The sequence below is a fragment of the Talpa occidentalis genome, unplaced genomic scaffold (assembly GCF_014898055.3).
Source record: "Talpa occidentalis isolate TD23 unplaced genomic scaffold, MPIMG_talOcc4v2.1 talOcc4.16, whole genome shotgun sequence".
Lineage (NCBI taxonomy): Eukaryota > Metazoa > Chordata > Mammalia > Eulipotyphla > Talpidae > Talpa > Talpa occidentalis.
The window spans coordinates 20,317,529-20,328,715 of record NW_023601653.1 but is presented as its reverse complement, the minus strand read 5'-3'; positions in this window follow the sequence as shown (position 1 = coordinate 20,328,715).

The window sequence follows — 11,187 nt, the reverse complement described above, 5'->3', positions numbered from 1 at the left end:
CTTGTATACAGAATAACAATAATAATTTTTATAACTTCTATTAAGAACTTAAATGTCCCAAGCGCTAGGATGGAAACTTTATTTCATTTATCCCAACTGCAGTTCTCTGAAGAAGATACTATTGTAAGTCTTTCATGGATGAAGAAAAAACACTTTTTAGTGCATCAGTAAATAACATTAAGTCACAGGAATTATGAAGTATAGTGGGGGTTTAAATACAGATATTTCTGAGTCCAGAACACAAATTCTTTACTATTATTCCATTCTATTTGTTTATTCATTCATTCATTGATTCATTCATTTAGGATTCAAAATATATTTGTCAAACAACCTACTGTGTGCTATGATTTTTGTAGGTGAGGGGCATAGATTGGGTTTCTCAGGAAATAAACATAGGAGATGGAGGTTTGCTTGCAGGAATTTTATTAGGGTGTGCTCTCAGAAACATTTGACAGGAGTGAAAGAAGCAGAATTGGCAGTGAAAGAAACTGAATTGTAACACAGTTGAAAATAAAATGATATTTGTCTTATCATGAGGAAACTCTAAAACTGGATGGCCTTTATGTAGTGACAAGGGACCTGGGGCTTCACCCTCACCCAACAGTCACCAAGTGAAGACTTCCCTAGGGAAGATGCCTAACTTGATGAGGAGGATCTCATTCCTCCAAGGGCACATTCTGGAAAGGGATTCAGCTTTGGGCAGGTCCCACTTGGAATGCAGCAGTGTGACGCTCATAAGAATATCACCTTCATGGTGCTTCAATGTGTTGTGTGAAAATGGGAGCAACTATCAATGATATTTTTTCCTGCTGCAAGTCATGATGCTTGATAAGGAGAAAAATAAAGAAGGGACGGTCCTCCCTGTTGGCACAAGGGGTTAAGCACAGCACTATGAAGCAATGCACAGCCCCTGCAGCACGAGTTCAATCCCCGGCTGATGAGGGAGCAACCCACATGGCACAGCAGACCTCTCCTGTCTCACCCACTGCTCCCTTCAGCAGTGTATTTTAGTCAGTCTGCCTCTTCTGTTCCCCACTCTGTCTCTGGTGAATCCTCTCACCCCCTGCATCTCTGGCCTGTACCCCAGCTCTTATATGCACAAATAAATAAGTCTTTAAAAAAAAAAATAAAGAAAGAAGGGAAGCAGGAGCTCCAAAGAACAGGATGATGACAGTGAAGTTAAAGAAATGAGGACATAGGAGCCCAGATAATGCAGGGCCTCTGTGATTCATTACAGACTTTGGTATTTATTCTGAATGACTTAGAAGATTGTTTGGAGGTTTTGAAGAGAGGTGTGAATGACAAATTTTAAAAGGCTCCCTATTCTGTGTTAAGAACAGACTGTAGGGAGACAGAGGCAAAAACAACAGGGTAAGAGTTAAGTTTATTGCATGCAGTCCAGGCAAAAATTGGGGGTAGCTTGGACTAAGGTGATGAAAAGTGCTTGGATTCAGGATACATGTGAAAGGTAGAACCAGAGGAATTTGTTAAACTACAGTGTAACAATTTGACCTTCAGCAAACTATTTTATTTCTTATAGCCTTATTGTCCTTTCATAAAATAGGGGAGGAAAAAATCTATTCTATTGAGCAGCTTGTGAGGATTAATGAAAAAATGCATGTGATGTGCTTGGCAGAGTGCCCAGAACACATGGGTCCCCCCCCCAACACACACATTTCTCCTGCTCCCTCCCCTTGCCTCCCACCTTTATCAATGTGCTTTTCCTTTCATAACTACATTTGGTCCTAAAAAATATACTGTAACACAACAGGCCAAGTATTATTAACTCTGACTTATAAATGAAGATTTATGTAAGTAATTTGCATATAATGCCATTCATTTAAATTTTATTCATATGAAACTCCACCCGGAGTTCATGAAAACATCTCAGAACTTAACTCCAATTGCAGTATACCTTCAAGTGTAGAGCGAGGCTTCTTGCATGAGCTGTTTGAAGCCTTCCAGATATCTCCTAAGTCTCACAAGAAACAAAAATCATCCTACTTGTTGGTGAATTTAAAAAGTGTGCTCTCCAAATTTCCAATTGGAAAGGTTTCTTTTAAAGAAACATATGCTATCCCAGCTGTCTGCATTTAATAAAGCAGCCACTGACTTAAGGAAAATAAAGGAATGGAATATAACATTTCAGAGGTTCTTCAGATGCACTGGAGAGTTTTGAATAATGTGAATCAAGTTAAATAAAGTTAGGATGCATGTAGAGAAATTGCAGAAGAGTGAGGGGCCCTATAATATATGTAGAATGCAGGCTTTTGAAGGCAATGCTATTCACAACACCAACATCATTAACAAGTCAGACAAATCACAGGCTATTAAAGAGAAACAAAATGCTATTTCTGTTATTGATGTATATTAAATCACATGCTTATTTATAAGATATTAATATAAGATTTATTTATAACAATATTCATAATGTTGTTCTTCTAGCTCATATCATTATGTGAATAATTATACAAAGACGTCAGTACTTGTCTCTTTATGTTTTACTTCCTCATAATCAAAAGTGGAAATATTTCAGCAGTTTATTGGTGCTGTTGAAAGTTTTATTAAACAGCTTAAAAGTCAAAATCAGTAAAACAGAGAGATCAATAAAAAAACAAAGTACTAAGTTATTAATAGTTACATGGTACTTTTGAGTCAATGACTTGAAATATTTTTCCTATAATTGACTGAGGTGATAGATATTTTATGTTGTTACATGACTTATTTTTTAAAGTAAACATGGTTTTGGACACAGATCGTTCTAATCTCACAGTGCCCACTGAGGGTAATAGTAATAGAACTACTAGGGCGCAAAGGAAGTAACAGGACTTACCTCCCTGCCTTCTTCTCCCAGAGAGTCTCCCCTCTACCGGGGAGGAATATATAAAGTCTTCCCCCAAAAGACAGTGTGAGAACCTCTAGTGAGTTTTAGGGTCAGAATCGTCAGGGGAGCCTGTTTAACCCTCTTGCTTCTATTCACAAACTTTCAGAATGACCAAGGAGGGACAAAAAACCTTAAGTCTTCTGCAATAAGATCTCTCGATGTTATTTTCACAAACTAATGTTTGAGAACCACAAACTTTAACTTTGGGAATAACATGAACAAGTTGTTGAAACTTGCTGACTTTAGGCTACCTGATATGTAAATTGAGGATCAAGACATTACTCCCAAAGTCATTGTGAAGGTTAAAACTGATAAACCTAAAAGAAACATGAATCATGCAATGCTTATTACTATCATTTATCATTATTATTTACTAGAATCCATAGTTATCTGGGCTGGTTCAGTGAAGAAACAAAACATATGAAGATATTTTCAAGAATATATATGTTTATGTAATAGATCATGAAATGCAGACATATTACTGATGTAAATGAAGTCAGAAAAATCTTGGCGGAATGAAAGAAAAATGAGTGTTGGAGGGTCTGGGCATCTCAGTGCAAAGAAAAATGTGTCATGAACCTCCCTGGAGTGTTGGCAGGATGCAGAGTGGAAAAGGAAGCTGTGTTCACTTTCCTCAAATTTCAAAAATGGAAATGTGCTTGTGTGTGTGTAAAATTTTTGGATTGTGCAATATTATCAAAAGTATGTGACATTTACTACAAGAAGGGTGAAACATAGACACAGGGCCATTTAAAATTCTCAAGGCAAAATTGAAACCTGTGTCTACATCCAAAAAATTTATTCCTCTTCCCTGAGAAGGATGTCACTCTTCATGAGAGTAAGGGGTAAGAAAACAGAATTAAAAATGAAGGGGACCAGTGGGCCTCCCTCGTGGTGCAGGGGTTAAAGACACAGAGCTATCAAGCTATCACCAGACACTGCAGCCTGAGTTCGATCCCCAGCCAGGGAGCTAACCCACATATGGTGCAGCAGACCTCTCCTGTCTCACCAGCTGCTCCCCTCACCAGTGTATTTCAGGAGATCTACCTGTTCTGTTCCTCACTTTGTCTCTGGTGAATCCTCTCACCTCCCTCCCCATACCTCTGGCCTACACCCCTGTTCTTGTATGCATAAATAAATATTCAAAAAAGAAATGGGCCAGAGAACAGAGACTTAAATTTAAGTTTCCATTAGTCTGTTGACTCCCAGTTATGACAACAGTCAGAATGGGATCACAAAATAAAGTATTTGAGATGGAGTTGTATGCCAGTGGGGTTAAGTTCAAGAGCCTGCGAAACAGTGAGTGTAGTATGAATTTTCGACACAGCTGAAACAAATGCAGAGTTTAAAGGTGGAGAAGGAGGTAGTGCTGCAGAGACAATGAAGCAATCAGTGGAAAGTTGATAGCAGCCAGGAGGCTGGTAGATGGAGAGAGAAGTGTAGCTGATTCTTGTTCCTCCCACCCTCACCCAGTTCCTTGAGCTCGAGAATAATCAGTGTATGCTCAGGTGGCTTCGAAGGGAGTCACATTCTTCGGAACAGCACAGGATTTAGAAAGACAGAAAGTTCGTTCTATAAAACGGTTGAGAATTCTGGGAAAGCATTTACCATGGTAGGGGCAGGAGGGACTTCTAGGTGTACTCGGTGCCCTCAAACAGGGCATTGCTCTCGAAGGGTACTGGGCACTTGGGGTTAATGCTCTGTGTGCAATACCTACCTCTTATCAGTTTTTTCTTAAAATTTGTTTTGTAAGGGAAATTTGCTGGGAAGATGGAGAATTCCTGAGGGCTTACCTGTTGTCCTGCCTCCCTTGAGTTACCCACTGCTCCCCTTTCTCCCACTGCCCATCAACTGTAGTTACCCCAAGGGGGGGGGGCTAGGCCTGTGCTTGAGGAAGATAAGTCCCAAGGGCATCAGGGAGTGAGGCTTGGGTTCCTGTAAATGTTTGCACTTCCCAGTGGCTTGAGGGAGCAGGCCATATCAAACACAACAAAACGGTGTGACTGGTTGAGAGAGAGAACACAGAAGAAAATATTTTTTCCCTGTTTTCTTGCACAAGGGGCCCTGCATTTCACACTGGGCTCTAGAAATCATGCAGCTGGCCCTGACTGGAGGCTGCTAAAGATAACAGGGGCAAAGAGCAAGGGAGAACAATGTTGAGAAGAGGGTTGGAGACACGCACATCAAGGCGAATTTAGGGGAGGACCATTGAAAACCATGTAACAGGGGTAGGAAGCATTTGCATTTCGAGCAGTGGTCAAGGATGAGATGGTGACATGGAAGTTACTCTGTCCAAGATCCAAGTGGAACTCTGGTTTTTGTTATTTATTTATTTATTTAAATATTTTATTTTATATAATTCTCACATCTTTTTTCGTCTTTGCACAATGTATGCATTTTCATTTTGGTTATATTAACCATACAATTGCAGCCCCCCGCCCCCCTTATTTTGACTCTAGTCCTTCCTTTCCCCACCCCTGATCCCCCCACCACCCGTAGTGTGTCTCTGGTTTATAGTTGCTTGTTGATTTTGATTTTTACTTTGTATTGATTAGTCTTTTTCCTGGTCTCTTATTTGGGTTTTCTAAATTCCTGCTATGAGTGAGACCATCCAGTATTTTTCTTTTTCTTTATGGCTTATTTCGCTGAACATGATCCCTTCTAGCTCTATCCATGTTGCTGCAAACTGCATGTGTTATCTTTTTTGATTGCTGAGTAATATTTCATTGTGTATATGTACCACATTTTCTTGATCCAGTCATCTATTTTTGGGCATTTGGGTTGCTTCCATAGCTTAGCTGTTGTAAATAGTGCTGCTATAAACATAAGGGTGCAGGGTTACTGTTTCTGTGTCATTTGGGTAAATACCTAGGAGTGGAATTGCTGGATCATATGGAAGCTCTATGTTTAGTAGTTCAAGAAATCTCCACACAGCTCTCCATAGTGGTTGGACCAGTTTGCACTCCCACCAACAGTGCAGGAGAGTTCCTTTTTCTCCACAATCTCACCAACATTTGTTGTTGCTAGTTTTTTTAATATGTGCCATTCTCACTGGTGTGAGATGGTATCTCACTGTAGTTTTGATTTGCATTTCCCTGATTACAAGTGATGTTGAACATTTTTTCATATGCCTGTTGGCCATTTGCATTTCTTCTTCAGAGAAGTTTCTTTTTAGCTCTTCTGCCCATTTTTTGACTGGATTATTTTCTTTGTTTTTGTTGAGTCTCATCAGCTCTTTGTAGATTTTTGTGATCAGTCCTTTATCATTTATGTTGTGTGCAAAAATTTTCTCCCATGACCAAGTAGGATTCATTCCAGGGTCACAAGGATGGTTCAACATCCGAAAATCAATCAACGTCATCCAACACATCAACAAAAAGAAATATAAAAAACATATGATAATATCAATAGATGCTGAGAAAGCTTTCGACAAAGTACAACACCCATTCATGATAAAAGCCCTTGAAATTCTTGGGATACAAGGAACATACCTCAACATCATAAAGGCCATATATGACAAGCCAACAGCCAGTATCATTCTCAATGGCAAAAAGCTGAAAGCATTCCCATTAAGATCTGGAACAAGACAAGGATGTCCACTCTCACCACTGCTTTTCAATATAATACTGGAAGTCCTAGCCAGAGCAATAAGACAAGAGAAAGGCATACAAGGAATCCAAATAGGAAAAGAAGAAGTTAAACTATCGCTATTTGCAGAGGATATGATAATATACATAGAGACCCACAAAAACTCCACAAAAATACTAATTCAACTAATCAATCAGTTCAGTAAAGTGGCAGGATACAAAATCAACATGCAAAAAATCAGTAGCCTTCCTATACACAAACAATAAATCTGAAGAAGAAGAAATAAAAAAAAATCCCTTTTATTATCGAAACAAAAAAAAAATCAAATACTTGGGAATAAATCTAACAAAAGAGGTAAAGGACCTATACAAAGAAAACTATAAAACACTGTTAAAAGAAATAGAAGAAGACACAAAGAAATAGAAAGACATCCCCTGCTCATGGATTGGAAGAATTAACATCATCAAAATGGCCATCCTACCAAAAGCAATATACAGATTCAATGCTATTCCAATAAAAATTTCAATGACATTCTTCAAAGAAATAGAACAATTAGTGATGAAATTCATAAGGAATCACCAAAAACCCTGAATAGCCAAAGCTCTTCTGAAAAAAAAAAAGAAGGGAGGGCCTCCCCAGTGGCGCAGCGGTTGAGCTCTGGGTTGCGAAGCTGCCCGCAGCCTCTGCAGTGCCGGTTCGATCCCCGGCTGCTCCCGGCCACTGGAGGCGGGTCCCACATGGCGCGCAGACCTCTCCTGCCGCCCGCTGCTCCCCTCAGCAGTGTGCTTCAGTCCTTCTGCCTGCTCTGCTTCCCGCTCTGGCTCTGGTGAATTCTCTCACCCTCCCACGCTTCTGACTGTACCCAGTGCTTGTATAAATAAATAAATAAATCTTTAAAAAAAAAAAAAAAGAAGGGAATGGAGGCATCCCACTCCCAGACTTCAAACTAAACTACAAAGCCATAATCATGAAAACTGCATGGTATTGGAACAAGAACAGACACACAGACCAATGGAATCAAATAGAAAATCCAGAAATAAACCCACAGATTTATGGTCAACTAATATTTGACAAAGGAGCAAAGAATATGCACTGGAGCAAAGAAAGTTTGTTCAATAAATGGTACTGGGAAAACTGGGTCACTACATGCAAAAGAATGAAGCTTGACCACTACCTCGCACCATGCACAAAAACCAACTCAAAAATGGATTAAAGAACTAGACATAAGAAATGAAACCATAAAATACATAGAAGGAAATATAGGCAAAACACTACATGACATGCACCTCAAAGACATCGTTACAGACACATCACCCAAAGCAGTGATAGTGAAGGCAAAGATAAACAGCTGGGACTACATCAAATTAAAGAGCTTCTGCACAGCAAAAGAGACAATAACCAAAACAAAGAGAAACCCCAAGTGGAACTCTGGCAAAAGCTGTAGTGTGAGCCCTGAATTTCAATGCTTAACTACTGCAGCTGGCCTCTGCCCCTGGTGCCAAATAGAAAGGTGAAAGCTTTTCATAAGTTGGTCTGATAAATCCCACCCCAGGGGCTATTTACTTAGATTTCACTTTAGGTTTGAAAAAGCTCCTTATGTTGAATGCAGCAAGACACTCCTCATATTGGGAGGGTGGAGTGGGCAGAGGAGAGAAGTGCATCTCATTCTAAAAGCAGGATATAGTCAAAACCTATTGAACTCACAAAGGAAAAAAGAAAAGACTTTGATTCCTGACTTTTTGATGAGCAATTGAAGACCTTAATTTGAGGTGTATCTGTAAAATGGGGAGGATGTTGTACCTGTGCTATTTATTTTTACTGCTCAAGGTACTTCATTGTCAAAATATATAGTAAACGTGAAATTGTGTTTCAAATTGTTACATAAACATTAACTGGTACTTTAATTCTATATATTTTAAGGATGCTATGGTACTTAAATTATTTTGTGATGGTGTTAGGAGAGAAACACTGAATTATGCTTCATCTTTGCCAGTGCCAGAGTTGGCACTTGGGGTGAAGAAATGATAAATGTAAATGCAATCAAAGCAAAAGCAAAAGGTGAAGTTCCAAGCAGAGGAAAGCTAAGTTTATATATTAAAATACTGAGTGTGAATGGGTGCGTATCCTAGAAGATATATCTTTTAAAAATGAGAACAGATTAAGAAAAGTTATTTTCTGAATTTTAGAATTTTACTGTATGATTTAATCTACAACTAAGAAATGCCTTCCTTATGTTATTTTCTTTCTCTTTTTTAATATCTTATAGAAGAGTTTAAATGTTAGTGGGCTTAGCTCTATTCACCCCCCTTTCTTCAATTGCCAGTGGGATACTCACAAAATAACTATTGCAGATTGTGGGAAAAGAATAAGTACCAATTTAAAGAGAGCAGTGAAGCAATATTACTAAACAATGCTGCCAGGATTTTAGGAAAGAAAACTATAGACAGTCAAGAAACTAAAATTCCAGTAAAATGTTTCAGTTCCCTTCATTACTAACTGAAACCCCAGCTTATTTCAAACCAATGTTTTTGGGTACTTTTCTCAAATATGTTTTTAAAATATTAAAGTAGATAAATCTACCTATCCAATTTTTCAAGATTTTGGAAACAGAAATTAAAATCATATTGTGTGCCAAACTGTATCCCTATACCCCACGACGCCCTTTCTGCAGATGAAAACTGTAACTAAGATAGGGGAGAAATATCAGGTAAAGGCACTTGGTCAATTCTCTTAGGAAGTGCATCGCTTCTTTGAAAAGATTGCCACCTAGAGGAAATTATGAGTCAATGCAACATCTGCAATGCACCACGCATGCTGCATAATACCAAATGACAGATTTAAGAAGAAAACCATGTAAAATGTTCTCATATGTCAGTAATGAAGTAGGCCACCTAGGAGACACATATTATTGGGCCTAGCATGTGTATTTGTGCACAATTTTGTTTTCATTCTTAATTAGCACTAGAACTGTATATTGTTCTTGCTAATACATTTGGACTTGACTTAAATTTTTTCCTCTATATCTAGAAATATTTTTAGAACAAATATCCTTAGACTGTCTTACAGGGATAAAAATTATATTTTGTGCAAATTTTGCTATTTGAAAATAATCAGCGATTTTTTAAAAAAGATTTGTTTGTGCATATAAGAACTGGAGTACAGGCCAGAGGTGCGGGGGGTGAGAGGATTCACCAGAGAAAGTGGGGAGCAGAACAGGCAGATCTACTAAAACATACTGCTGAGGGGAGCATCGGGTGATGCAGGAGAGGTTTGCTTGCACAATGTGGGCTGCTCCCTAGCCAGTAGGGGAATCAAACTCATGCTGCAGTGGCTGGCAACAGCTTTATAGTGCTGTCTTTAACCCCTGCACCATCAGGGAGGTCCCAATAATCATCAATTTTATTTAGTACCCTGAAAATGTTTAAGAGCCCAACAGGTATACACATTTTTATTTGAATTGTCTTTGAAATTAACAAAATATTTCAAATGTCCCCAATTGAGACCGAGTGGGCTGGGAGGATACTTTGGTTGGTTGGTTCAGGTGAAAATGGACTATTTTTGGATAAATGTCTTAGAGAATCACTCCATTGCCTGAAAGCATATTAATGTGAAATATGATCCATCTACTGATCTTTATAAATTATGTCTTTTACAGACACATGTTACAGATATGGGAGCTTGAAAGAAAGCAAGACATCTTTAAGGTAAGTTTAAATATGATTTAGCAGTCATGACAAATTTTATGTTTTTTAAAAATTACTAACTTGAAAAGTTAACTCTTTAAAAAGTCCCTAAAAATGATTTTAAATTAAATCATATGTTCTGAAGGAAACAATTTTTGCTTAATTCTATGCCACTGCACTGTGAATTTTCACTATGTCAAGAATTATAGAGTAGATAAGAATATAAATGAAAAACAATTTTATGGATTATTTGAAGTTTTCTTGTCTGTGTCTACACTTAATTAGATCAGTTGTCATACTGTTTGGTGATTGGCTATTAACCCATCAATCTTCCCAACTAAATGGTTAATTCCTCAGGGGCAGATAACATGCCTTATATTCAGTCATTTTCAGGTTTCTATTTGGACAATGTTGGATCTGATTAATCTGTACCCATAGAAATAAAGGTTAAATATTTTGAATATATCCTTATATGTATCTATAGCACTTAGAATCATGCTTGACATTTAGGAGGGACACAAAACATGATGGATGAGTGAATGAAAGACCTCTCAATTTGGATCTGCCCTCTGCTTTCAATGTATGTGGATGAACTATAACTCTCTCTCACCAAATAAATAAATAAGAAGCTAATCTACTAGAGAAGGCAAAGGCAGACAAATTGTTCTTATTCCTTTTTAGATTAGCTTATGCATCTTTATAGGTGATCAATAGTGACACACAATGTAGCTAATTTGTCATTTGAAATTATATAATTATATATATATATCTTAGAAATAAGTAACATTTGCTAATAGAAAATATTTTTGGATGCATTAAGAAGAATGATAAATTTATTTACCTGGATAAGTGAACTTGATGTTCAACCACTGCGTAGTTATTTAAATTACCTGGCAGGGCACAGGTAATACTTGCAAGCTATATTAAATTCAATTAGCACTAATTATCTTCATTTTGCAAAATAACTGTGTTTGAGTGGAAACTTTAGTTTTCTATCATACTGCATAAAAATGAGTAATAATGGATTTTCCA